Raw genomic sequence first — 6106 nt, forward strand, 5'->3', positions numbered from 1 at the left:
AACAAAAATTTTCCTACGCGCACGAAGACCTATCATGGTGATGTCCATCTATGAGAGGGGATTTGCGATCTACGTACCCTTGTAGATCGGACAGCAGAAGCGTTAAGAAACGCGGTTAATGTAGTGGAACGTCCTCACGTCCCTCGATCCGTCCCGCGAACCGTCCCACGAACCGTCCCGCGATCCATCCCACGATCCGCTCCGATCTAGTGCCGAACGGACGGCACCTCCGCGTTCAGCACACGTACAGCTCGACGATGATCTCGGCCTTCTTGATCCAGCAAGAGAGATGGAGAGGTAGATGAGTTCTCCGGCAGCGTGACGGCGCTCCGGAGGTTGGTGGTGATCTAATCTCAGCAGGGCTCCGCCCGAGCTCCGCAGAAACGCGATCTAGAGGAAAAACCATGGAGGTATGTGGTCGGGCTGCCGTGAAAAAAGTTGTCTCAAATCAGCCCTAAACCCCCACTATATATAGGAGGGAGGGAGGGGAGGAGGCAGCCTCAAAACCTACAGGTTTGGCCGAAATTGGAGGTGGAGGAGTCCTACTCCAATCCTACTTGGAGTAGGATTCCACCTTCCCACTTGGAAACTCTTTCCACCTTATGTTTTTTCCTTCTCAAACCTTATGGGCCTTAGTGGGAACTTATTCCAGCCCACTAGGGGCTGGTTTATCTCTTCCCATAGCCCATGAGACCCCTTGGGGCGTGACACCCCTCCTGATGGTCGCCGACACCCCTCCCGGCACTCCCAGTACACTACCGATGAGCCCGAAACTTTTCCGGTAATGCACGAAAACCTTCCGGTAACCAAATGAGGTCATCCTATATATCAATCTTCGTTTCCGGACCATTCCGGAAACCCTCGTGATGTCCGTGATCTCATCCGGGACTCCGAACAACATTCGGTAACCAACCATATAACTCAAATACGCATAAAACAACGTCGAACCTTAAGTGTGCAGACCCTGCGGGCTCGAGAACTATGTAGACATGACCCGAGAGACTCCTCGGTCAATATCCAATAGCGGGACCTGGATGCCCATATTGGATCCTACATATTCTACGAAGATCTTATCGTTTGAACCTCAGTGCCAAGGATTCATATAATCCCGTATGTCATTACCTTTGTCCTTCGGTATGTTACTTGCCCGAGATTCGATCGTCAGTATCCGTATACCTATTTCAATCTTGTTTACCGGCAAGTCTCTTTACTCGTTCCGTAATACAAGATCCCGCAACTTACACTAAGTCACATTGCTTGCAAGGCTTGTGTGTGATGTTGTATTACCGAGTGGGCCCCGAGATACCTCTCCGTCACACGGAGTGACAAATCCCAGTCTCGATTCATACTAACTCAAAGAACACCTTCGGAGATACCTGTAGAGCATCTTTATAGTCACCCAGTTACGTTGCGACGTTTGATACACACAAAGCTTTCCTCCGGTGTCAGTGAGTTATATGATCTCATGGTCATAGGAACAAATACTTGACACGCAGAAAACAGTAGCAACAAAATGACACGATCAACATGCTACGTCTATTAGTTTGGGTCTAGTCCATCACATGATTCTGCTAATGATGTGATCCCGTTATCAAGTAAGAACACTTGCCTATGGCCAGGAAGCCTTGACCATCTTTGATCAACGAGCTAGTCAACTAGAGGCTTACTAGGGACAGTGTTTTGTCTATGTATCCACACAAGTATTGTGTTTCCAATCAATACAATTATAGCATGGATAATAAAAGATTATCATGAACAAAGAAATATAATAATAACTAATTATTATTGCGTCTAGGGCATAATTCCAACAGTCTCCCACTTGCACTAGAGTCAATAATCTAGTTCACATCACCATGTGATTTCAACGAATCCAACACCCATATAGTTCTGGGGTCTGATCACGTCTTGCTCGTGAGAGAGGTTTTAGTCAACGGTTCTGAAACTTTTAGATCCGTGCTTTCTTTACAAATCTTTATGTCATCTTATAGATGCTACTACTACGTGCTATTCGGAAATGCTCCAAATATCTACTCTACTATACGAATCCGTTTCACTACTCATAGTTATTCGGATTAGTGTCAAAGCTTGCATCGCCGTAACCCTTTACGACAAACTCTTTAACCACCTCCATAATCGAGAAAAATTCCTTAGTCTATTTAGTTACTAAGGATAACTTTGACCGCTGATCAGTGATTCAATCCTGGATCACTCTGTGTACCTCTTAACAGACTTGCTGCAAGGCACACATCAGGTGCGGTACTCAGCATGGCATACTTTAGAGTCAACGGCTAAGGTATAGAAGACGATCTTCGTCTATTCTCTTTATTCTGCCGTGGTCGGGTTTTGAATCTTACTCAAATTCACACCTTACAACACAGTCAAGAACTCCTTTTTTGCCTATCTATTTCGAATTCCTTCAAAAACTTGTCAAGGCATGCATCTTGTTGAAACTTGTATTAAGCGTTTTGATCTATCTCCATAGATCTTGATGCTCAACATTCAAGTAGCTCAATCCAGGTATTCCTTTGAAAAACTCCTTTCAAACAACCTTTTATGCTTCACAGAAATTCTACATTACTTCTGATCAACAATATGTCAACCACATATACTTATCAGAAATTCTATAATGCTCCCACTCACTTCTTTGGAAATACAAGTTTCTCATAAACCTTGTACAAACCCAAAATCTTTGATCATCTCATCAAAGTTTATATTCCAACTCCGAGATGCTTGCACCAGTCCATTGAAGGATCGCTGGAGCTTGCATACTTGTTAGTATCTTTAGGATCGACAAAACCTTCTGGTTGTATCACATACAATGTTTGCTCAAGGAAACCGTCGAGGAAACAATGTTTTGACATCCTATGTGCAATATTTCAAAAATAATGCAACAACTACTAACATAATTCTAACAGACTTTTAGCATCGCTACGAGTGAGAAAGTCTCATCATAGTCAACCGTTTGATCATGTCGGAAACATCTTTGCGACAAGTCGAGCTTTTCTTAATAGTGACTTATCACCATCATCGTCTGTCTTCCTTTTAAAGATCCATCTTTACTCAATAGTCCTATGACCATCAAGTAGTTCTTCCAAAGTCTACACTTTGTTTTCATACATGGATCCTCTCTCGGATTTCATGGCCTCTAGCCATTTGTCGGAATCCGGGCCCACCATTGCTTTCTCCATAACTCGTAGGTTCACTGTTGCTCAACAACATGACCTCCAAGACAGGGTTACTGTACCACTCTGCAGTAGTACGCGACCTTGTCAACCTACGAGGTTTGTAGTAATTTGATCCGATGCTCGATGATCACCATTATCAGCTTTCACTTCAATTGGTGTAGGCGCCACAGGAACAACTTCCTGCGCCCTGCTACACACTGGTTGAAGTGATGGTTCAATAACCTCATCAAGTTCTACCACCCTCCCACTCAATTCTTTCAAGAGAAACCTTTCCTCGAGAAAGGATCCGTTTCTAGAAACAAACACTTTGCTTTCGGATCTGAGATAGGAAATGTACCCAACTGTTTTGGATATCCTATGAAGATGCATTTATCCGCTTTGGGTTCGAGCTTATCAGACTGAAATTTTTTCACATAAGTGTCGAAGCCCCAAACTTTCAAGAAACGACAGTTTAGATTTCTCTAAACCGCAGTCTATACTGTGTCATCTCAACGGAAATACGCGGTGCCCTATTTTAAAGTGAATGCGGTTGTCTCTAATGCATGACCCATAAACGATAGTGGTAATTCGATAAGAGACATCATAGCATGCACCATACCAAATAGTGCGTGGCTATGACGTTCAGACACATCATCACACTATGATCTTCCAGGTGGCATGAATTGCGAAGCAATTTCCACATTGTCTTAACTGCATACCAAAACTCGTAACTCAGATATTCATTTCTATGATCATATCGTAGACAGTTTATCCTCTTGTTACGACGAACTTCACTCTGAAACAGAATTGAACTATTCAATATTTCAGACTTGTGATTCATTAAGTAAATACTCTTGTATCTACTCAAATCGTCATTGAAGTAAGAACATAATGATATCCACTGCGTGCCTCAGCACCCATTGGATTGCATACATCCAAATATATCACTTCCAACAAGTTACTATCTTGTTTCATCTCAATGAAAACAAGGCCTTTCTCATGTGGTATGATTTGCATGTCACTAGTTATTCGAAATCAAGTGAGTATAAAGATCCATCAGCATGGAGCCGCTTCATGCAATTTATACCAACATGACTCAAGCGGCAGTGCCACAAGTAAGTGGCACTATCATCATTACCTCGTATCTTTTTGGCACTAATATCATGAACATGTGTAACACTACAATCGAGATTCAATAAACCATTGAAGGTGATTATTCAAGCAAATAGAGTAACCATTATTCTCTTTAAATGAATAATCGTATTGCAATAAACACGATCCAATCATGTTCATGCTTAACGCAAGCACCAAATAACAATTATTTAGGTTTAACACCAATCCCGATGGTAGAGGGGGTGTGCGACGTTTGATCATATCAACCTTGGAAACACTTCCAACACGTATCGTCACCTTGCCTTTAGTTAGTCTCCATTTATGCCGTAGCTTTCATTTAGTGTCACTAAACACTTAGCAACCGAACCGGTATCCAATACCCTCGTGCTACTAGGAGTACTAGTAAAGTACACATCAACATCATGTATATCAAATATACTTCTTTTGACTTTTGCCAGCCTTCTTATCTACCAAGTATCTAGAGTTGCTCTGCCTCAGTGATTGTTCCCCTCATAACAGAAGCACTTAGTCCCGGGTTTGGGTTTAATCTGGGGTCTCTTCATTAGTGCAGCAACTGCTTTGCCGTTTCACGAAGTATCCCTTCTAGCCCTTGCCTTTCTCGAAACTTAGTGGTTTTACTAACCATCAAATATTGATGCTCCTTCTTGATTTCTACTTTCGCAGTGTCAAACATCGCGAATCGCTCAAGGATCATTGTATCTATCCTTGATATGTTATAGTTCATCACGAAGCTCTCTTAGCTTGGTGGCAGTGACTTTGGAGAACCATCACTATCTTATCTGGAAGATCAACTCCCACTTGATTCAAGCGATTGTCGTACTCAGACAATCTGAGCACACGCTCAACGATTGAGCTTTTCTCCTTTACTTTGTGGACCAAGAATCTTGTCGGAGGTCTCATACCTCTTAATAAGGGCACAAGCATGAAATCACAATTTCATCTCTTTAGAACATCTCTTATGTTCCGTGACGTTTCAAAACGTCTTCGTCGCCTTGCTTCTAAGCCATTAAGTATTTTGTACTGAACTATCGTGTAGTCATCAGAAACGTGTATGTCGGATGTTCACAACATCTACAGACGATGCTCGAGGTGCAGCACACCGAGTGGTGCATTAAGGACATAAGCCTTCTGCGCAGCAACGAGGACAATCCTCGGTTTTACAGACTCAGTCTCCAAAGTTTGCTACTATCAACTTTCAACTAAATTTTCTCTAGGAATATATAAAAACAGTAGAGCTATAGCGCAAGCTACATCGTAATTCGCAAAGACCATTAGACTATGTTCATGACAATTAGTTCAGTTAATCATATTACTTAAGAACTCCCACTCAAAAAGTACATCTCTCTAGTCATTTGAGTGGTACATGATCCAAATCCACTATCTCAAGTCCGATCATCACGTGAGTCGAGAATAGTTTCAGTGGTAAGCATCTCTATGCTAATCATATCAACTATATGATTCATGCTCGACCTTTCGGTCTCATGTGTTCCGAGGCCATGTCTGCACATGCTAGGCTCGTCAAGCTTAACCCGAGTGTTCCGCATGTGCAACTGTTTTGCACCCGTTGTATGTGAACGTTGAGTCTATCACACCCGATCATCACGTGGTGTCTCGAAAAAAGAACTGTCGCAACGGTGCACAGTCGGGGAGAACACAATTTTGTCTTGAAATTTTAGTGAGAGATCACCTCATAATGCTACCGTCGTTCTAAGCAAGATAAGGTGCATAAAGGATTAACATCACATGCAATTCATAAGTGACATGATATGACCATCATCATGTGCTTCTTGATCTCCATCACCAAAGCA

This window comes from Hordeum vulgare, chromosome 4H, assembly GCF_904849725.1.
Source record: "Hordeum vulgare subsp. vulgare chromosome 4H, MorexV3_pseudomolecules_assembly, whole genome shotgun sequence".
Lineage (NCBI taxonomy): Eukaryota > Viridiplantae > Streptophyta > Magnoliopsida > Poales > Poaceae > Hordeum > Hordeum vulgare.